Consider the following 24,156-nt stretch of genomic DNA (forward strand, 5'->3'; position numbering starts at 1 on the left):
GTTCAAGCTGCAAACTTCCTAGGTTTATATTTTCTTAAATTACTCATCAGGACAAAACCAAAAAAAGAAGGCAAATCTAAATTGTCAACCAAACCTGAATGTTATTTAATTGGAAAAAAAAGTTTAGCTCCCCAAAGAAAAGAATGGATCCAGTTTGTCTTCTATTTTATGGCAGTGTAATAAATTCAAAAAATATTTTCATTGATACCAATATTTAATTTTAAAACAGTGATTGTTTATATGTTGAGTAATATCAGTTAGGATGCAATGTACTTAAGTGGTAGTGGTGCAATTATTAATTAATAAAGTATTGTAATTTACTATGTATGTTTCTTAATTGGAAATAATACATGTATATTTTAATATTCTTTCTGTATATTCTTTTTAAATTTTTTAAATTTTTAAAAAAATTTTAAAAAGATTTATTTATTTGTGAATGAGAGCATGTGTGCATGCTGTGTGTGTAAGAGTGGTGGGGAGGGGCAGAGGGACAAGCGGACTCCCCGCTGAGTTCCATCCCAGGACGTGGAGATCATGACCTGAGCTGAAGTCAGACACTTAACCGATATAGCCACCCATGTGCCCCTGTGTATTCCTTTTTTATAAATGGAATGACATTTCTCGATACAGGAACCTTTAATTTACAATGACTAAAACTACATCAAATTAATGATTAGTGACAATGCAGTAAATATCTAAATGTTTTGCATTGTGTATGTTAGACTATGCCTCTTGTTCAGAAAATAGTGGTGTAGCTCTTTTAACGTCAATAACGGTAATCATAAACAAGATAATTCCATCAGCCCAAGTCAGTCTTACTCTGCATATATTAATTTAGCACAGTATTGCACTTAATAAATTATCATTAATCATAAATACATTTTCACATGTGCATATTTAAATTCTTTAATGTTTGCTTCTTGGTTTTTCTGTAGGGCTAAGGTATAAGACAATCATTTCAAATCTGAGAAGCAGCATAATCAGTCTTTTGAAGCCCACTGCAATCAATATCTATGCAAATGGGGTAGTTATGGAATTTACACTGCTTTGTCAATCAATCACTAGTCAAGTCGCCACCCTACACTCAATGTACCAATAGATTTTTTTTTTCTTTTTAAGGATAATTTTTTTTTTCTTTTTAAAGAAAGAGACTTCCTTTTTTTCTGTATCTGTTAGATAAACGAGAGCCTCTACCTCCTCACAGTTACCTTCCTGCCCCGTGAGTCAGCCCACGCTGCCAGTCTCTCTCTATATGGCAGTAGTCAGGTTGTGGGCTTCCTACATGCCACCTGTGGCCTCCTATGGCCCACTCCTGGGGCCTGAGTTCTTGAAAGAAGGAGCAGGTCTTTGGGACCCAGAGCCGGTTGGACAAGCATCCCTAGAGTGTCGGTTATGTGCTGCCTGCCCACTGGCAGAGATGTCCTCAGTGGATTAGTAAAGGGCTCTGTATTTTGCCTTCATTGTGTCAAGTTCTTGTGAAGGACTTGGTGGGGACACAGAACACTTGCAAACTAAATAAGCAGAAGACAGAAGCTAATGAAGAAGGATAGTTAATTAGGTGGAATACCAAAATTGGGGTTCAAGGTTTATTTCCATTGCATGGAGTAATAGACTATAAAAAGAAATGTAATAAGGAGAAATCTGATATTTTACGCTTATAGAGAAAGAACAAATTACTAAACATAAACAAAGTAGGGAAAGTGTGGTTTAAGGGTACTTGCAGTAGAGAACAAAACAAAGTAAAAACGAGACGTTTTTTTGCCTTCCTAAAACCGTGATATGAATCTTTAGTCTTGAGGACTGCTGAAGGTGCTAATGCATAAGACTGTCTTGGAATGACAGCAAAGGAAGTGAATAATCCCTTTGTTTTCTACTGGTCAACTCACATCTGGTGGATGCGTTGAGTTCTATTCTGAAAATTTTAAGAAGGATTCTGAAAAGCTTGAGCCTATATAAAAGTGGGTGACCAGATGATGAGGAAGCTGAAAAAATGAAGTTTAAAGTAAAGAGGATGTAAGTAGAATATGATACTGCTCTTCAAATATTGAAAATGTTGGGGCGCCTGGGTGACTCAGTCAATTGGACATCTGATGCATGGTTTCAGCTCAGGTCATGATCTCAGGGTCATGGGATTGTGCTCCATGTCCGGCTCCTTGCTCAGGGGGAATCTGCTTAAAGATTATCCCCGTCTCTCCCCAGCTCGTGTGCGCACGTGCATGCACTCATGTGTACTCGCTCTCTTTCTAATATAGATAAATAAATCTTTAAAAGTATTGAAAACGTATCTTCAGTATCAGTATATGAATTAGGAAATACGTTTCTAAGTTCTGTATAACAAGTACACACATAGGGTATTCTCTTGTGTAAATGAAGTCTGAGGATGGACAACCCAGGATGGCCCAGGGCTAGAAAGACAGCTCCACAAAGTCTTTGAGGACTCCAACTCTGATGTCTTCAGTGAATGGTTATTTCCATCTTCAAGATCACCTCATGGTAAATTACTGGAGCTCCTGCAGTCACATCCTTATTCCAGACAGCAAGAAGGATAGGTATGATGTAGGGGAAAGGCACACCTCTCCCTTTTAAGAAGCCTTCCCAGAATTTGCATAGACATTTTCACTGACATTTTATTGGCCACAACTTAGTCTCCTGGCCACACCTGGCTGCCATGGAGGCAGAATAAAACTAGTAGGTAGAAGCTTAAAAAGCTTAAAAAGGACAAATTTTACTAAATATAGAGAAGACTTTCCTAATAGCTTTATGTGCCCCAAGTTGAATGGACTTTTTTAGAGATACTGATGTAAGTGTTTGAACACTCAAAAGAAACTAGAAAATTACCTATCAGGGATGTTTTGGGGAGAGACATGATGGGTAGAGTTCCTTATGATACTATGTGCCTATATATATATATATATATATATATAAATACACACACAGGCCATGCTGAGTTTTAGTTTGATTAACTTTTCTTCTAAGAGATTTTGATAAGATTAGATTTCTACTTATTGTATATCAATAACGACAAATGTCCCTTAAAGTGAATACTTAGTACACAAGTCTTGTTTTCATGTTTTTTAGAAGGTAGAATTTTTTTTTTTTTTGGTTAAAGATTTTTTTTATTCATTTGTCAGAGAGAGAGAGAGAGACAGCACACAAGCAGGGGGAGCAGCAGGCAGAGGGAGAAGCAGGCGCTCCACTGAGCAAGGAACCTTGATGTGGGGCTCGATCCTAGGACCCTGGGATCATGACCTGAGCCGAAGGCAGACGCTTAACCAACTGAGCCACCCAGGCATCCCTAGCATTTTCTTTTAATGGAAGGCACTAGTGAAATAGTATTCTGTGGACACATAATGACTTTGCACACTTAGCAATCTTTCTGGTACTTGAAGTTTGGTTCCTTATGAATTTTCTTATTAATTTGCTACAGGAAGTACTGATCAGGGGCGCCTGGGTGGCATAGCGGTTAAGCGTCTGCCTTCGGCTCAGGGCGTGATCCCGGCGTTATGGGATCGAGCCCCACGTCAGGCTCCTCTGCTGTGAGCCTGCCTCTTCCTCTCCCACTCCCCCTGCTTGTGTTCCCTCTCTCGCTGGCTGTCTCTGTCTCTGTCGAATAAATAAATAAAATCTTTAAAAAAAAAAAAAAGGAAGTACTGATCAATTGGTTGAATCAAATTTCATTCAATACAGCTATAAGACAGATACATTTTAATATTTGTGGCACATGAAATATATAGCTTCAGTCATTTTGTGGTGTTTTTTTTTCTTTTGGTGTTTATTAGAATTTCTTCAGAAAATATTAAGATGTTGATGTATTAAGTGTTTTGGATTTATATTTACAATTCTATAATTAAGAGATCTAACATATTGCAGCTAGGAGTTTTGTAATTTTAAACTATAGTACCCTGCCTGCACCTTAATTCTATTGGAGGTTGGCTGAAAATGCTTTAGACTACCTCTAGACCTGTGCTAATTCTGGCTGATACAGATGATATTAAAAAGTTAGACACAATAGTGACTGGATGCCTACTCCATTAGAAACAAAAGGAGAAAATCTATTGCTTGCCGAATTAGAAAAATGTCATATAAAAAAGAAATTTTGCCTTTAGCTGCCATCTTGCGTCCCTGTGTGCGTGTGCACCTAATCTCAGTTGGTCCGCGGGACATCCCCTGAGCACCAACCCTAGTTCCCCGTGTGGTCCCATGTTTGTTCCAACAAGACGAAAGAAATTATCACGAACCAGGAGAAACTCGCCAAACTGTGAGCACAAGTATGCACTGGTGGGAAAGGAACTGCTCACTGAAAGAAGGTGGTTCATAGAACGGCTACAGCAGATGATAAAAAAACTTCAGTTCTCCTTAAAGAATCTCTGGTTTTGAAGAAGTGAATATGTTCATGAACCAAGGAACAGTGATCTCCTTTGGTAATCCTAAAGTTCAGGCATCGCTGGCCGCGAACACTTTGACCATTACAGCCCATGCTGAGACAGAGCAGCTGACGGCAGTGCTGCCCAGGATCTTCAACCAGCCGGGTGCAGACAGTCCGACTAGCTGAGGAGGACTGGCTGGAGCTCTGCCACACAGTCTGTGGATGGAAAAGCCCCACTCGCTACCAGAGAGGAGGAGGAAGTTCCAGATCTTGTGGACAGTTTTGATGAAGCTTCCAAGGATGAAGCAAACTGAATTGAGTCAAGTTCTGAAGAAGATAAAACTGGAAGAAGTTACTGGAAGCTGCTAATTTATATCATAACTACTTTTAAAAGTTTTGTTCATGGATCTGATAAAATGTAAATCTCTAATATTTTTAAGCCCAAGCCCCTTAGACACTGAACTCTTTTCAGTGTTTGCTTATACACAATTCATTCTTTGCAGTTAAATAAGCTGAAGAAGCCTGGGAATAAAGTTTGAAACAAGGTTAATAAAGTTCTTTGCCTAATTAAAAAAAAAAAAAAGAAAAAAAGAAAACAAAAAGATACTTTGTTTTCAAGATTCCAAATAAGTAAATCAAGTATTAAGAATACAGTGGTAAATAAACATTGTTCAGTTGTGCTCTTTTAGTGATGAATGAATTTTCCAAAATATAAAAATACTGACCACACTTGCTCTATACACATTTTCAGGGCATAGTTTTGATTATTTCTATCTGTATCTGTATCTTCATGTATAGGTACATTTGTATCTATATATCTGTTCTTTTTAGTTACAGAGAACAATTCTGGAAAGCATTTTGCTTCAGCCTGGAGTTCATATGGTGTGGTGCAAGGCACAAAAGAACAGGGTTGTGGGGAGCTCTTGGGGAGACTATCCTTCCCACCAGTGTGTAACTGATGCCCTTTCCTAAAACGTGGGTAGCTCAGCTCTGCCTTATGGAAGCAACTGTTAGAACCCAGGGCTTGGTCTTCCTCTTTCTTGGCTTGTAGGTCTTATCTCACATGCAGTTTGAAAACGTTTAGTTTGAGGGATCCTAACTTGATCCTTAAATGAAATCCTTACCTAATATGATAGGCACTATGTTGAACCGACGTGAGCTATGCCTTCTAAAGATTATGATTTATTTTTCAGGGAGAAGGGTTAAATTAAAATGGAAGGACTGATTACTTTTGCCTCTTTCCTTCTTTCTTCCCAACTCCTCCTGAAGAAAAAAAGGATGAACGTTTTCACTACTTGCTTTTTCTAAAACTTTGCACAAATAACTCATCAGGCCTTGGGTTCTTTATCTGCAGACAAGGATAATAATACCTATTATGTAAGGATTATCGTAATTAAATTCAATAAACATCTTCTGAGCTCTTTCTGTATCCTTGGTCTAGTAAAATGTAAAATGATTTCTTTGTAAAGCTTTTAGCACACTATCTGGTACATAGAGATCAACAATTATGATTCTCTTTGCATTCTAAAATGAGGTCCTAATATAACAGGAATGCCATTGAGTCCGTAGTCCCACCCCTTATCCCATGGACCTCTCGGTTTAGCTTTCTTTTTTTTTTTTTTTTTAAGATTTTAATTTNTAAGATTTTATTTATTTATGACAGAGATAGAGACAGCCAACGAGAGAGGGAACACAAGCAGGGGGAGTGGGAGAGGAAGAAGCAGGCTCCCAGCCGAGGAGCCTGATGCGGGACTCGATCCCATAACTCCGGGATCACGCCCTGAGCCGAAGGCAGACGCTTAACCGCTGTGCCACCCAGGCGCCCCTCGGTTTAGCTTTCTCATGCTGTGCTTATGAGATTGGGATTCACTCTTACATAAACCTGCCCACCTCTTTGGTATGTTAATAGATCCATTTCTCAGCTTCCCTCCCTGGTCCTGCTTTCCACTTGTCTCCCTCCTCCCTGAAAGACTTATCTTTCCTTTAGAAATCTATACTAAATTACAATGTGTGTATGTATGTATGTATGTATGCCCCAAGTGAGCTTCACTGGCTCTCCCGTTGCTTCTGCCTACAGGCTTTTTGTTTTTTTAAGCTCAATGAGAGCTCACAAAGCGATCACACCCATGTATCCAATACCCAGATAAAGAAAGAGAACATTACCAGAACCATAGGATGCCCTCTTGACACTCGCAGTCACTACTTGCTCTCCAATGGTTATGCTAATCTGATTTCTACACTTAGATTTATTTTGCCTCTTGTTTCTTTTTGTTTTTTTATCCCCTCTAAAAATATATTATTGAACATAATAAGATAGACACAAAGGGGGGGTGCCTGGCTGGCTTAGTCAGTTAAGCGTCCAGCTCTTGTTTTCAACTCAGGTCGTGAGCTCAGGGTGAAATCCAGCCCCACGTCAGGCTTCCTGCTCAACGAGGAGTCTGTTTGGGATTCTCTTTCTCCCTCTCCCTCTGCCCTTACCCCTGCTTGTGCTCACTCTCTCTAAAATAAATAAATAAAACATTAAAAATAAATAAATAAAAATATGTTTTTTAGATAATACTAAAATATTTTCTATTGGTTTTGGATCAAACTTTGTACAATTACAGAATGTCAATATAAAAAATTAAATACATGTAATCTATTTTTCTGTATAATATTCAGGAAACTGATTTAACATTTGATTTTGCAGTCAAACTAAGTAGTGAGGTAAATTGAACAGATACTGTACTAGTTTTGGCTGCCATATTGAGATTAACTAAAGGCAATAGATAAAATAGAGTTATAACAATTTAAAGTTAAGTTTTGAGGCACCTGGGTTCCTCAGTCCGTTGAGCATCCAACTCTTGATTTCAGCTCAGTTCATTGTCTTGGGGTTGTGAGATGGAGCCTGCCATTGGGCTCTCTGCTCAGCTCAGAGTCTGCTAGTCCCTCTCCCTCTGTTCCTCCCCCTGATACCCCCCACCCCCACTTGCATACTCTCTCTCAAATAAATAAATAAAATCTTTAAAAAAAAATAAAACTAACAATTTTTTCTTAAACACCATTATTTTCTTAAATTAACTTTTAAGCAAGGGCCTAAGGAAGTATACCTTTAGAGACCTCCTGGTCTTAACACAGAACTTAAGCCTTATCATTGAAGTTCTATGTGAAATTATATTGAATGATCATCAACAAAATCTTTTCTTCTCCTTCTCATTTTCTAGGGGAAAACATCTAGAATATAAATTTATTTTTGTTTATATGTATTTTTATTTCAAAATATCTAGTATTTATTGAGGTAGGTATTTCGAAATAAACATCACATAACATGAGTTGATTGTTATCAGTTCATACTGCATCATAGAGTCTAGAAAGGACTGAGTTATTATGATGAACACGTCATAATGTCAGCATTTGATGTCACACACACATAGTGACATCAGCACAGCTGGAGACTGATAAATGGCCTTCCTTGACATTTTCTAAGAAAATGTCAGTAATTTCATTCAGAAATGAAATTTTCTCTATAGAAATGCTCAGAAATTGTTCAGTAGTTTACTGCACGGTATTGGCTAATAGGGTAAATGGATTACCATAAGGAATGAAAAAAGCGTAACTTTTATTGGATACTGTTTTCATTTTACAACAAAGCACATCATAAGTTACCTGTGTTCATTCAACATTGGATATATATTATGTTAAATGAAAATGAATCACATTTTCTGAATATTTTTCTTCCACACTTCAGAATGTCTTTTTTAGATATTGTCTAACTGCCAGCTAATTTACAGCTCTGAAACCTTGTTGTATCATTTCTGAATAGAGCATTCAATAATTTAAAGTGAAATGAATCACTGTATGATGAATTGCTGTTAAATCTTTTGGGATGTGAGGGTTTCTTTGCTACAGTCATGTATGTTATTGTACATTTCAGTGAGGATGCCCTCTGAACATTAGAGGACATATTCATGAGCTGAATTTCCAAAAACAAATCTAATGATTTGACAGCCCTGCTCAAAAGACAGTAGCTCAGCATTTTAGAGGTTGCCATGCGTTGGATGACAGAATCACGGTGAGCCTGGGCATATCCTCTGTGCTCTGACCTTCAGCTTCCACCTCTGGGCCTGGCTGGTGGTGTCCTGTGGCCCTAACTGAGAGGCACCTAGTCACCATCCAGTTTCTCATCTCGGCAGTCCCAGTGAGGTTGGGGGTAAACGTTGTGAATCCCAGCACAAGAATGCCATCAGTAGCATACTGTCATGGCTAAAACCCTTGTTCTTGTTCACATGGTGATTTCTTTCTTTTTTTTTTCTTAAGATTTTTATTTATTTGAGAGAGAGATACAGAGAGAGCACGAGTGGGGGAAGGGCAGAGGCAGAGGGAGAAGCACACTCCCCCACCCCAGACACGGGGCTCCATCCCAGGACCCTGGGATCATGACCTGAGCCAAAGGCAGACACTTAACCAACTGAGCCACCCAGGCACCCCTACATATGGCAATTTCTTAAGGAAAAATAATTTCCAAGCTCTGCAGAATAGATTAAAAATACTATTTTGACATTCTCAAGCTGATTCCAACAAAATTCTTACTGCCTAAATGTTAAGAATGGAATAAATATTTTCGTAAATTCTTTGAAAGTAACCATAAGCAGATCCAAATATATTGACTCTTTTTTCAATTTGGCTTCTTCTGACTAGACTTTTAATATTACTGCTTTTAATATTACTGCATTTCAGTTTTATGGATTATCAAGAATGTGCATGAAACCTTAATTTCCAACACAGAAGGATAATTGCTCAGTGATCATTTGCTTTCTTTAAAACATAACTGAATATAAACTAGGATAGGAACTAAGAAAAAGAGCTCTTTTTAAACATGGATGGTATTGAAATGGCATGTGAAATCAAATGGCATGTGAAAAATGCGCTCACCATTTTTTTTTCCTGCCTTATACTTGTAACTTAAAGTGAACCTACGATCTAGTTCATCTGTTTAGTCACAGAATCATAGGTAGCATTTTGCTGACCACTAGTAGTCTGTAAGGTTGGGAAATGGAGCCCACCATGTTAAGTGATTTGCTTAGGAACGGAGATAGCTCCAGCACCTATGCCACTAAATTACATAAATCCACCGCTTTGCCCACTTACCTATGGTTTACTATTGTTCTTTGTTCAACAACAACAGTGAGATCTCATTTAACATGTTTTAGATTAAAGAGATCTTATAGTACACTTAAAAGCATAGAAAACACAAATTTATGAGAAGAGACACTAACCTTTAACTGTGACGTACTGGTCTCAGCTTAATCTTTTTGAGATATCAGTTCTAAATAATTTGTTTTTTAAAATTGACTCCTCTAAGCCATATCATAGCTCTTATGCACATATATGCCCGAACAACTGAAGTGTGTTGTGTGAATAAAGATTCCCTGACCCCAAACTGATTTTCTTACCACTCCTTCTGTGAACAAGCGGAAGACCATTTAAAGTAAGAAAAGTGGAGGAAAATAGAGAAGTAATAAAGGGCAATTTGAGCAGTAAGTGCACTATGGTATCCGTGGGACCCTTCTCCAACTTCATGTGATAGCGTGCAGTATAGAAAAGGTTCTTTCAGCAAGTGTTTAGAAAAGTATGTTCCAAAAGATCTGCATAACATTAGTGTAACCAAGTGTTCCTCTATGTGGCTTCCTGTTTTGGAATTAAATGCCTTCAGGGTACTCAGAATAACTCTGTTTAGAAACACAGGGAGAATTTAACCTCTTATGTTCCTCATCAGTTTTTAAAAACTATAGATTAATTTGGAAACAAAAGATCTCATCCTACTTTGTTTCTCAGTAGTTTTAGCTAAAATTTAAAATTGCTTATACATAAAATTGGTGACTTAACTAAAAAACAAAAAAGATATAAACAGGAATTCTGACAGTAATTATTACCACTAAAATTATAAGATCGGTTTTGTCTTTTTATAAACGATTTTGTTAGACCAACTTTTTTGCAGATAGGGTTCTTTCCAAATGAACTCCATTAAAAATTTCACCTCCAGTTATTTGTGGGAGGTACATACAGGGAGCAGATGAGCTGAATCTGTTTACGTCTTTGTAGTGTTATTGTTCAACATTCCTAACTTGCCACTGCAAAGCCAGCAGAGGGAGCACCAAACAATATTTTTGTTTAGCCTGAAGCTTAATAATGTAGTTTAAACTTTTTTCCACCTTTTCATTTAAAAAGCCACCTATATTTAGTTAATTATTGATATACATTTTCAGTATATAATATAGTTTTAACTTTCTGTATGCTTCTAATTTTTCTTTGAAATTAAAAGACTTAAAGGAGCCGGTTTGTGCAATTCAGTTCTACACAAGTTCCTTAAACATGTAATATACTGTGTAGAAGACTTGACAGATAACGGAGTCAGAGGTGGATACACCATTGTCTTGGTCCTTCAGGAATGTATAATCTAGTTGAAGGGAGAATTGTAAAGATCCTTCTATTTATAAGGTAAAATATGGGCCACTTACCTTGATGAAGATCAGTGGAGGTATTATTGAGAAGGTGATATTTGAATTGGACCTTGAAGGAGAGGTTTCCTAAATGGAAATTCTAGACTGGAGGAAACAGTATAAATGTAGGGTGTATTTGGGGAAAGAAAATTATAGGGCTTTGCCTTGATAGAACATGGGTGATAGAGGGTACATAGTAACAGATGAGGTCAGAAAGCTAAGGTGGGGTCAGATAAAGGAGCACTTTGAAATCCACGCCAAGGAGTTTTGGTTTTATTCTTTTGGCAAAGGAGAACAAGTTGCAGACCATTAAAAGGAGAAAAAAAATGATGTTTTAATAAAGTAATCCTTCATTCAGGGTAAAAGGTTACCTGGAGAACTGAGATATTAAAATTGAGCATTTTTAAAAATTACTTTTTAGAGAGAGAGTGCAAGTACACGCTTATGAGTGGGGGGTGGGCAGAGAGAGAGGGAGAGAGAATCTTAAGCAGGCTCCACGTTCAGCACAGAGCCTGACTCGGGGCTCAGTCTCAAGACTCTTGAGATCATGACCTGAGCCAAAGTCAAGAGTTGGATGCTCAGCTGACTGAGCCACCCATACACCACTAAAATTGAACATTTTTGTCCAAGATCAGATGAGATATTATAACAGCCTAGATAATAATAATAATAATGATAATGTCTTTCATTTGTATTTGTATACATATCATGCATGTTTGTGTGTGTGCATGTGTTTATATAGACACCTATGTATGTATGTGTGTGTATTTACACACAATCAGTATATACAATAATTCTGTTCCTAAACTATATATATATATATATATATATATATATTTTAGAGTTATCCTGTGATTTAAAGATTTGTACTAAAAATATGTTAGGCAATGTGTACAAGGTCTCAAAGCAAATTCAGGGCAAACTGGTATTCAAATCCTAGGTCTTTTCAGTCCAGACCTGCTATTGTTTTCATCATAGTGTGCTGCTTTTGCATTAGATGATGTCAGTGTGGGCAGGAAGGATGGAATATGTGTGAGAGACATGGAGGTATAAAAGGACTAGACACAAGGACAAGAAAGGAGTTGAAGACAACTCCCAGCTTCTCATTCTCTGTGACCAGGAAGCCGAATGTGTTGCCACTGCCCGCATTGGAGGTGTCAGGGGAGATCCTGGTTGGTGAGAGGGATGAGAGATGGGTCAGGGGTAGGAGGGGCAGGTGGAAGATAATTCAACTTTGGCATGTCAAATTGAGGATACTGGAGGGCATCCTTGTAGAGATGTCTAGCACATACTTCCCATTTTAGGTTTGGAGCTCAGAAGAGGAGCCAGAGCTAGAGTTTGAGAGTGGATGAGGTAATTCAGGGAAATTAGACTGAGAAGAGGAGTGAAGTGAGAAACACCCTTGGGGGATGCCTGCATGTAGGCGGGTAGGGAAAGAAAGAAGCGTGGGCAGAAGCCTGCAGAGACACTGACAGAGATGAGAGCAGTCAGGAGAATGCCCCATTCGTCACTCAACAAAATTTGCATTGCTGCTGTGTGCAAGGCACTGAAGCCTCTGTCTGGAGTGTAAAGGAGGGTGTCTTAGCAGAGTCAGCTATTGCAGGGGACAGTTGAAGATGGGGACTGAGCAGAGGTCATCGGGTTCATTTACTCAGGAGATCAGACTTCCTAAATATGCACAGAACTGTAGTTTGTGTCCTAAAATACAAAAAAACTTCTACCTTACATCTCTGTTTATGAAAAGTTAGAAGATCCCAGAGGATCTTGGCTCAAAATCTATGAACTATGACCTGATACCCAGGTGTGTTGTTTGTAGGTCAAACATAATTCTATAGTTTCTAAAAGATGTACAATGCCCTTGTAACCTTGGTTATTTATCTTTATTTTATGTCTACTTTATTTGATTTTTTATAACAGAAAAAAATCACTATTATCTTTGTATGTAATAAATTTATTATAAAAAATTAAAATACAAAGAAGAAATTTTAAAAAATCACCCCTCAGATAACCACCATAATACATTAGATAGCCAGAAATACACCTTCCTTCCCTTTCTACTTCCTCCTCCCTCCCTTCTCTCTTCTCTTTAAAGGATAAAATGTATTTTTACTTAAATGTATAAAAAGGAAAGGAAACTAAAAGGCACTTAAAAAGAATTGTAGAACTTCCAAATAGGAACTTCAGTACAAGACATAGTATATATTTTGGAAGACCTGTAAAGAGATTATGGAAAACATGAGGTTAGATTCATGATTTTAAGATGCAAATTTCTATTCAGACTTTATACATGATCTGTTTTGAACAATGTGCATATATACTCTACCTTCCTGTCCTCTCCCTATTTTTGTTCATTACACATTATTTTTACTAATTTGAGCTTTATAACATTCACATTCTGTTTTGTAATTAAGGCCTATACTTGTTTAATTCTAGTTCTGTATTTAACTGGAATATAATTAACTGGAATTCAGTACTCACTATGATTTTTCTTACCTTGGCTTTTTCGCCCTTGAATTTTAATTTTGATTTATATTTTAGTTGTCTAGCTTCCATCATTAAGTAGAATTCCTTATGAATGGCTGTTTCATGTTGAGAATGTCTTTTGTGGTATTTATCCTGTGCTGTCATCTTGGTTAAGCAGACTGCTCTTAGGACATGGTTTCTTTCCTTCAGAACCCTCGAACACTGGTCAGTTGTCCTCTGGTGTTGAAAGTTGCTGCAGAGAAATCTGATGCTGGCTTAATTGCTCTTGGTTTTGTGTGTGATTCCCATTTTTTCTTTTCTTCTCTTTTCTCTTCCCTTAAAAAAAATTTTTTTTTTGGTATCCTCTATTCAACTTTAATGCTATAAGCATGTGGAAAATGGATTAAATTGAACCTTTATTTCACAGTTAGGCCCAAGAATAAAATCCCAGATGGACTGAATAGTTAAAATTTTTGAATGACCTATATAACTAGTAAGTGAAAACACTGGTGATCCTGTAATCTTTCTAAGAATGGCCTCAAGATAGAAACCGTGAAGAAGGGGCGTCTGGGTGGCTCAGTTGGTTAAGTGTCTGGCTCTTGGTTTCATCTCAGGTCTTGATCTTGGGATCGTGGGATCTAGCCCTGTGTTGTTCTCCACACTCAGCACAGAGTCTGCTCCGGATTCTTACTCCTTCTCTTTCTGCTTCTTCCCTGCCAAGCCCTCCCACTCCCCCCACCTCTGCTCATGTGCTCTCCCTCTCTCTCTCTCTCTCTCTCTCTCTCTCTCAAATAAATAAATAAATAAATAAATAAATAAATAAATAAATTCTTTAAAAAAAGAAAAAAAGAAACGGAGAAATGGTCCATAGTTTTTTCTGCATCGAAAAGAAAAAAACAAAACAAAAACAAGGAAACAAAAACCAACAGCAAAATATGAATAAGGTTAAAGGAAAAATTGTAGCAGGTAAAATATTCGTAACAAATAATAGATGGTAGATGATTGTTGTACGTGTATGTGTGTTTTATTCAGGATAAAGTCAATACTACAAAAGAAAAGTGTGTAAAGGGTATGTAGAGTCATTTTATAAGTGGAATAATTCAGGAGAAGACAAGACTTATAATAATTTTATGTAGGCATAAAGGTGAACACTTTTTTTTTTAAGGTTTATTTATTTTAGACAGAGGGAGAGAGCATGCATGCAGGTGTGCACAAGTTGGGGGAGGGGCAGAGGGAAAGAATCTCAAGCCAGTTCTTGCCGTGTGTGGAGCCATCTCACAACCCTGAGATCATGACCTGAACCGAAATCAAGAGTCGGACACTTAACCGATTGAGCCACCCAGGCACCCGTATAAAGGCGAACTTTTAAGAAATCAGAAAGACATTTTTCTCTTTAGAACGCAAGATTTTTCATGAGTAGTTACATATATTGGATTAAATAAACTTGAACATCCCTCAAGCTGTGAAATTCCATTCTAAGATGTTTATGTCTTACCCTTGGTGTTAGATTGTTTTTTCCTTGATAAGTCCAAGAAAGAATCTTACACATCTTTCTGCTCTTCATAGTGCCTAGCTCAGAACTGTGTATGTACTGTTCCTGAAATAAATATTTACTGAGTAATAATTGTAATGAATTTTCTAAAATTAGTGTTTGCTAGCCATTATTTAATGAAATGTATTTGAAAAGTTTTAGAATCTTTTGTATAAATACTTTAATGATGGTAGTAGATTATTTTAGATTTTTAAAGTAATTTTTGATATTCAGTCTTATATATAGTAGAATTTTGATTAATGCATTTTAGTACTTAAATAGAAAGATTTGTTCTTTTATAGGGTAATTGTATACCTAAGCTTCATTTTGCGAAATTCAGTCTGTTCATTTTACTAAGTGATCATATACAGAATCATATTTTTAGACCCTGATTCCTTATGAACTGCAAAGAATTTTCTTTACTGTGTACCTGCTTATTGGAAACAAGTGCTATAATAATTAAAAAAAACTTTAAAAATGATTTTCATGTGCAATGACAAAACTGGCATGAATATGCACATTTGCATATATGGATAAGGTTAGTGACGATCATTTTTGTTATGTCATTTTGTTGATATAAATAGGGAAACTGAAGGTTTTCTTAAATGAAGGGGCATATTCAAAGTGACAGAATGATTTTGTAGGCTATTTAACAGCAAACTTTCTTTGGAGAACCATATGTATAAGTGGTTAGTGATATTAAAATTGGTACCAGCCCTGGGATACCAAATGTATTTATTTTTAACTTTTATGCAGATATAGTTATTAAAATGTACATTTCAAGTACATTTCAAGTGTCTTTCAAAGTAATTTTGAATGATTTCCATTTGAGAAGTAAGGAGATAGGTTTGTTAGTTATTAATCCAAATATAGTAATATAGTTTATTTTATTGATCTTTCTATGATTTTTAAAATTAGGAGTGAGAAAAGTCACAGACGCAGTTTGTTGACATATTGCAATCCATATGTGTGCTTTTCTGATAAGGAAGGTATAGCATATACCATCCCTCCAGAACATTTAGCACCAGATTTATGATTTTTCTAATTTGGTTTGTAGCTTGCCAAAGAGCATGTGAGTGCATATTTGATCAGAAGCATATTTTGCCTTGAATCAGATGAAGAATACTTAATGAGTCAATGCCAAGAAGCATTGCAGAGAAGATGCAGACCAGCACACTAAAAAGGCTTTAAAATGCCTTAATGTGAAATATAATAGAGATAAAGTAATATTACATAAAAAGTAAAGTTTTTTAGTTTTTCATGCCCATTCCCTTAATAAAATTTTCCACCATAACTATTGAGAATAATATTTTACATTTATGTGATGCATTTTGCATTTTTAAAGGGGTGAAGACTTACTTCAAGTATATTGTATTCATTCTGTCTTGGGGGCTGAGAAAGACACAGGTTGTACCTTAGAGGTGCCATTAGTTGTGCTCTCTCTAGCAAGTCTCTCTCTAAGAGTGAGTGCTTGAGATTACCAATTAAAATTACATTTTTCTTTTTGCTTGTTTGATAGGAATAAAAAAATATCTCTTTGTTTTGAATTGTATTTCTTGGTTTATCAGTGAAGTTAGAAAATTTTTCTGTTTATTTAGCCATTTATATTTCTTCCTTCATAAATTGCTTATTCTTTGTCCATTTTGCTGTTAAGGTACTCACTTCTTACTGGTTTGAGATTATTTATTAAGGATGTTAGCACTTTGCTGTGGATGTTACAAGTATTTTGCCTAGGGTTTTTTTTTTTGTATTTTAACTTGGTTTTAGTGTTTTTTGGCGTAATTAAAAAAATAATTATAGTCAAATCTAATAATTTCTTTAGTCTCTGATTTCTATCCTTGTTAAGATTTGAAAGAGCTACGCCAACCCTACATCATATGAAATTTTCTTTTGAGACTGTGATGTAGGAGGGAATAATCAGGCAAAGCCTTTATATTGCTTAGTTTAAATAAGTTATAAAGAATTACCTTTGTTGGAGTGTGTGATTTTTATTTATAAAGCCTCATTTACAAATATCCCATGTATATGGCTTTCCGTTTTACCTCAGCCTGGGGAGGGTTCTTCTCAAATAAAATGTCTTTCAACGTTGCTACTTCCTCACTGTGGAAGAAATAGACATGTTCCTAATGACACTCTTTTCTCTTCTTCTCTACCCTGAAGAGCACTTTTACATGCAGAAATTACATTATGCATAATTATTTGGTTTCCAGGCTAGTCCACAATAGCGGTAATAAGTCTTTTTTCCCTATTATTCATTGTATAAAATTTCAGCCATATTTTGAGTTAATTGGGATTTTAAGGGTAGCCTTGGAACCTGAAGAAAATGGTTTCAAGTTCAAAACAAGTTACAAATAAACCTTGAGGGCATAGGCCATTTGTCGTTTGTGTTGTGCTGTTCAGTCTATTTGAGAAGCCACAACTAAAGAGGCTGGATGAGAAACGATCTAGTTGGGCTTGGATGGCTCTCATGAGCCATCAGGGATTCTGTACATTAGGTTTACATTGAGACTTGTTTTCTAGGTTCTGTGAAGTGAGAGATAGTCTGACTGGTGCATAGGTATATCTTCTCTTTAGATTCTAGAGCAGCATAACCCAATAGAATTTCCTGCAACGATGTAAAATGTGTATCATATGACTATTCACTTACTAATGGGAAAAAAAAATAGTCTGTATCTTTGGTAGCCACTAGCCACATGTGACTATTGGGCACTCGAAATGTGGCTAGTATGAGTAAGAAACTGAATTGTTAATGTTACTTAATTTTAATTGATTTAAGTAACCACATGTGGCTAGCGGCTGTTATATTGAAAAGCACAGGTCTAGAGGTTTGTGTTGAATGGAGTAAAGTCCTCAATTTCATACCAAATCACAGAAATTAACAAGTCAAGTTAATGCCTATTAGAGGCTTTCTCCCTTATTATGTAATAGAAAATGTTATAGAATATATCGCTCTTGGTTGAATCCTATTTAGGAAAAACAAACTATAAAAAAATTTAAAAGACAATTTTGTGACAATCTAGGGTATTTTTTTAGTCGAATATAGTTGACATGGAATGTGTTACATAAGTTTCAGGTGTACAGTCTAGCAATTTGACAAGTTTATACATGATGCTATGCTCATCACAAACGTAGCTACCATCTGTTACCATACAAGCCTATTACAGTGTCAGTGACTGTATACTCTATGCTGTGCCTTTTATTCTCAGGACTTATTCATTCTATAGGTAGAAGCCTGTATCTCCCTCTCCCTCCATCCATTTTGCCCATCATCTTTCTCCCCTTCCCCTCTGGCAGCCATCAATTTGTTCTTTATAAATCTTTTTCTGTTTTTTATTTATTCATTTGTTTTTTTGAGATTCCACATGTAAGTGAAATCATATGGTATTTGCCTTCTTCAGTCTGACTTACCTCACTTAGCCTAACACCCCCTAGGTCCATTCGTGTTGTTGCACGTAGCACAGTCTCATCTTTTTGTATGGCTGCATAATATGCCAGTGCTTGTGTGTTGTGTGTCTAACATCTTTCTTATCCATTTGTCTTCTGATGGACACTTGGGTTGCTTCCTTATCTTGGCTGTCATAAATAATGCTGCAGTAAACATGGGGGTGCATAGATCCTTTCAAATGAGTGTCTTCATTTTCTTTGGGTAAATACCTAGTAGTGGAATTGTTAAATCGTATGGTATTTCTGTATTTTAATTTTTTGAGAAACCTCCATACCGTTTTCACAGAGGCTGTAACTCCAACAGTGTACGAGGGTTCCTTTGTCTATGCATCCTTGCCAACAGTTGTTATTTCTTGTTGTTTTTTTTTTAACCATTCTGATAGGTGTAAGGTAATATCTCATTGTGGTTTTGATTTGTGTATCCCTGATGATAAGTGATATTGAGTATCTTTTCATGTGTCTGTTGGCCATCTTTGGAAGAATGTCTATTCAGGTCCTCTGCCTGTTTTTTATTTAGATTGTTTGGTTTTTAGGTGTTGAATCTAGGCAATGTAAACATGGATCGGGCATTAGGTGATTTTATGGAATTAGTGTTAACTTTGTTAAATGTGATAATAGTGATGGATTTGTGTTATTAATATATAACAATGAAGTTTTCAGTTGAAACATTGATACCCAGAGTTTGCTTTTGGGAAAAATGTATTCTTTGGGGAGTGGATGAGACAAGATTGGCCAATGTTCACAGTTCTAGAGCTAGCTGAAGAGCATTTTAATGGTTTTATACTTTTGTATGTGATGCAAATTTTTTGTAGTAAACAGTATTGAATTGGGAGAGCTCCTTGTATGTCATATAGTTCAACCTTTTGTCCAAGTTCATTTCCTTAGGCATTAAAGGCAGAGTTAGGACTTCAGCTCTGAGTTCTATTGATTTTCTGTGACATCACACTGTATCATATTTTAGACACATGGTTCTCCATCCTACCTGATCCGTGACTCTTGACACATTATCCTGCACATTTCCCTCTTGGATAGGTAAAGCCAAATTTAGTAGTAGAGCTGGGCACATAGCTTGGCAGAGAGTAGAGTCTTTCATGGCAAGTTGTATCAGGTTGGCATGCTATGGGATCCAGATCTGAAGGCCAAATAGAGATAGTAGCTTGGGAGGGTAACCAGAGGAGCAGTAGCAGTTGCAGATTCAAGAGAGGAAGAAGCAAGGGGGCGCCTGGGTGGCACAGCGGTTAAGCGTCTGCCTTCGGCTCAGGGCGTGATCCCGGCGTTCTGGGATCNTGTCTAGAAAATAAGGGTGCTGGGGCGCCTGGGTGGCACAGCGGTTAAGCGTCTGCCTTCGGCTCAGGGTGTGAGCCCGACGTTGTGGGATCGAGCCCCACATCAGGCTCCTCTGCTGTGAGCCTGCTTCTTCCTCTCCCACTCCCTCTGCTTGTGTTCCCTCTCTCTCTGGCTGTCTCTGTCTCTGTCAAATAAATAAATAAAATCTTTAAAAAAAAAAAGAAAAGAAAATAAGGGTGCTGACTACTAATTATTGCTGGGAGATGGCTATGTAGTTTAAGGGCAGGTTTGCTAACTTGGCATATAGCCATATTGATATCCTTTATTGTGAAATTCTTGTTCCACTATATCCGATTGTCTCTATTTCTTTAATATAAAATAATAATTTTCCTTAATATAAAATAATTCTTTAATATAAAATAATTTATCTGCAAGGGGCTGTTGAGGTCATCAAATCAACCTATTTATTTCTTAGTGTTATCAAATTCATATTATATTTCCAAAGAGTAGTTGGCATTGAATTATGTCCCATAAAGATTATAAAATTTCATTTTGTATGTTCTCAAGAAGATTTTGAAATAAGTACATAAAAGTTATGATTATTTAAGAGATGCATGTATTTGGTTAAATTGGTTATTAGTTAAAGTAGAGAAGAATTAATTTTATTTATAAAATAAAATTTATTTTATGAAACAATTTATGAACTGTATTTACACTTATACTTCTAATATCAGGGCTTTAGTAAGCAAGAATTTCTCTCATCAGTAAGTGAATGGCCACATAGCATACATTTTATTTGTATATCACAAGTGTTCATGTTTTACATTTCATGCTAGGAGTACTGGGGGGAGGATGGCTTTAGCAACTAAGCCATTAGTGCTTAGGAATAAACCAGCTAGTGGAATGTGTGTTATACCATTGCCTCGCTAGGACATAACTATTTCAAAGCAAAGCAAAACAAGACAGTATTGAATGGCATCATATTGACATTGTGATAATTTTCTAACTATATTTACTTGCACCTTTCTTGAGCTATGTGAATATATCTTTTTAACGTGCACTTCTGAATTCTTTAAAGCCAAGAAAAAGTATTTTTCTCCTTCTGTATCCACATTATTCTACAGTCAAAAGCAACAAACTCCTGAAGTCAATTTCTAACAGGAGATATTTGTACTTAATTAGGTACCATTAAATTAGGACTACTATCCTCATTTGTTCACTCATAACTTCATTATATTTATTCATTAATTTAACAGACTTAAAATGTCTTCCCATTGAGGATCAATGCTGTTCATATTTTAACTGAGTAAACAGACCTCTAAGCAACTAATTGTGATTGAGTATGCCGATTGTTATAATGGCAGCATATGCAAAAGACTCTGGGAACAAGATGGAGAAAAGGATTAGCTAAGAAACAGAACGGGTTTGGTGACAGACAGTTTTCATGTAGAGCAATCTTGAAGAATAAATTGCCAATACTAATATTGGCAACTGTGAGAACCAGATTTTGCAAAATCTACTGACGATCTCTATCCTTAGCTTTGAACTTAATACCTCTGGATTCATTTTCCCATTGTCTGTCTCAGATACTTTTTGTTCTACAACCTTTGTCCTATCTGGTTTTATTCTTCATATTCTAGTTGGCATTGTGTTCATTTTGGGTAACTGACCTGACTTTGAGCTATGTACTCTTACTCTGACCTGGCACTCTCGAAGTACACTGCTTTTAGTAACTATCCCTCTCCTTGACCTATTGTGTCAAGAAAATGGAGTTTTCCTGGCATGATTTTGCCTGGCCTCAAGAGTCCTAACTCGGACCAGGAATCCAATGCCTTCCAGCCAGTTTTATTTTTCTGGGATCGAGTATTTGAAAAGGAAGTTCTGAGAGAATGCGGGTGTGATACAGCTGGAGACCAGGGTGCAAGGGATTAAGAGGGATGTAGTAAGTTTGGAAAGGCAAGTGAAGGCTGGACAGTGAGAACCACGAAAAACATGGATCTGGGGCTTTATTCTTCATACTCAATAGGTTTCATAAATTGTTTTCAGGAAGACTGTGATACCATTACAGCTACGCTAGAAAGATAACAGTGTCATGACTGGAACATAAAGAGGAAAGGTTGCAGTCAAAGAGGCCAGTTAAAGGAAAGAGATGATGAAGCCCAGAAATAAGCAAGATAGTAATGATGGAGAGGAAGATATATATCAAAAGGATTTCAAAGATGGAGCTTTTAAGATCTGGGCACTAATTAGAAATTGAGTGTGAAGGAAAGAAAACTATTGAAGATATCTTCAAGTTTTCTGCTTTCCGTGATTGGACAGGTTATTTTTTCCTTTGTCATTACAATTGTAATTAATGTAAAAAATTAATTATAACTATTTAATGGTTGTTTTCTCCATTGAACTAATGTTCCTGAGGGAAGGAACTTTGTTTTTCTTGCTTATATCTCTATTCCCCAGCACCTGGCATAGTATCTGGTCATAGTAATCAACTCAATTAATAATTGTTGACCAGCTGACTAGATTCATGAATTCAATACATTTTTATTTCCAAGTGTAAATTTTTAATGAATACCACAACTCTTCCGAGTTAATTTTAATACCTTTAACTAAGACATGAAATATGTGAGAATGAGCAGTTTTGGTGAAAAGATAACAGATTATATTTTGGACACAGTGAACTGAGATGCCATGAGACATCCAGTTGGAGATGTGAATTTATCCAAACTTCAAAAGAGTGATCTTGTTAGGAGATTCAGATTTGGGGTATAAGAAAAACCTGAAGCCATGGAATGTTTGAGATGAATAGAAAGAGTAAGTAAAATGAGGCATAATTATGGCTGAAGATAGAAGTCTGGGGGAAACAAATATTTAAAAGATAGGTAAAGAAGAGTTAACTAAAGCAGCTTGAGAAGGAAGTCCATAGTTTTAGGACAAAAATCAGGGGTACTGTTGTTGTCAAAGGGAGGTGAGGAGAAAGATGCAAGGAGGAATATATCTTCGGATACAGTATTAGTGAAATTTGAATCCCTGGAAGAGTTCTAGGAAGGCCAGGTATTCCTGAAGTATTCTAGTCTTTGTTTTGCTTTAGAATTCAAGTCTGAACTCTTTAATTGAAAATCAAAGTACTTCCTCTAAACTTGGAGACTTTCAACTACCTTATGCACATGAAATTCAAATACAATTCCTTCTATACTGGTATTGCTCAGTTAATAAAGCCTTAAGATTGTCACCTGACTGTGAACTGCAAGAAGAAGGGACCAAAATTTGGAAAGAGGTTTCTATTTTAGATTATTTTTTTATTTTTATTTTTATTTTTTTTTAAATTTTATTTATTTATTTATTTGACAGAGAGAGAGAGAGAGCCAGTGAGAGAGGGAACACAAGCANTTCCTCTAAACTTGGAGACTTTCAACTACCTTATGCACATGAAATTCAAATACAATTCCTTCTATACTGGTATTGCTCAGTTAATAAAGCCTTAAGATTGTCACCTGACTGTGAACTGCAAGAAGAAGGGACCAAAATTTGGAAAGAGGTTTCTATTTTAGATGAAGTGTATGTCCTAAACTAATTTCCTCTTCAAATTTTCATGGTCCAATGCTCCTTTCACTTGAATAAATTTTACTTTTCAATCGTGATAATACTTTTAAAACAATTAAAAGAGAAATGAATTTCTAGCCATTATAAATTATTGTTAATGCATAAGGATATTATTATAATATTTGTGCATATACTAAAGTGTGTGGTAGAAAGGGAAAGCTGTAATTCTTTGATTTGTAAGGCTTTCTGAATTACTGTGACTTTTTTGAAACAACAATAAAGATCACAATTTTGCTTTTATTCTCCTGATTTTCTTTGGAAAAACAAATTATTTTAGCAATAGAATAATTCCTTAACATTCAAGTAGTCAGAACTAACAGAACAAAAAAGAAAGAAAAAAAAATTCTTTGGAAAGAAACACTTGAAGAATTATTTGGCTTCAGGAGTTCACTGCTTATTACATATATATATGTGTGCTCATAAAGATTTGTTTGGTAGCTTGGAATTCATAAATTGGATGGGCTGCTACTCCTGTAGTATGACAGATTTCCTTGTAAATAGAGCCCATCAGTATCGTACTGTGCACCCACTAGATGCTTAGTAAGTTTAGGCTGAAAGATTGATTGTTGACAAGACTTTAGAAGTTACCTAATGTTTCAAAAATGTCTGACTTATTGCAATGTATACAAAATGTAGAGCCTAGTAATTCCCCGTCAGTTGTTTTATGTGGTAGAAACTAACTTGGATCATTGGTAGTCAGATTGGATCCACTGATGTTTTTTGTCCAGGTTTTGGAAATGTCTTAATAATGGCATAGACGTTATGGAACCATTAGCTCAGCAGGAAGTTTCAGAGCCTGTAGGAAAGGCTCTGAAGAGTGGGGGAAAAGTCACAAAACAGATGGACTGAATACATATTTAGGACTTAGATGTGGAAAAACTGTAGAAAGAATATTTGTGTTTTCAATTTAGGCAAATCTTCAATATGACAGAAATGACTCAATTAAGGGAAGTTCATCAAATCACCTTTACCATGGGTTTCTTGAT

The 24,156-nt window shown here is 36.3% G+C and overlaps 1 protein-coding gene and 1 pseudogene across 7 annotated transcripts in view; both read left to right on the forward strand.

The window, feature by feature from the left end:
* ATG10 (autophagy related 10) overlaps positions 1-24,156 on the forward strand; it is a 224,814-nt gene that overhangs the window by 85,442 nt on the left and 115,216 nt on the right. The window lies entirely within an intron of this gene.
* LOC117801416 lies at positions 1,283-5,929 on the forward strand (annotated as a pseudogene).

Source organism: Ailuropoda melanoleuca, chromosome 3 (genome assembly GCF_002007445.2).
Source record: "Ailuropoda melanoleuca isolate Jingjing chromosome 3, ASM200744v2, whole genome shotgun sequence".
In the NCBI taxonomy this organism is placed as follows: Eukaryota; Metazoa; Chordata; class Mammalia; order Carnivora; family Ursidae; genus Ailuropoda; species Ailuropoda melanoleuca.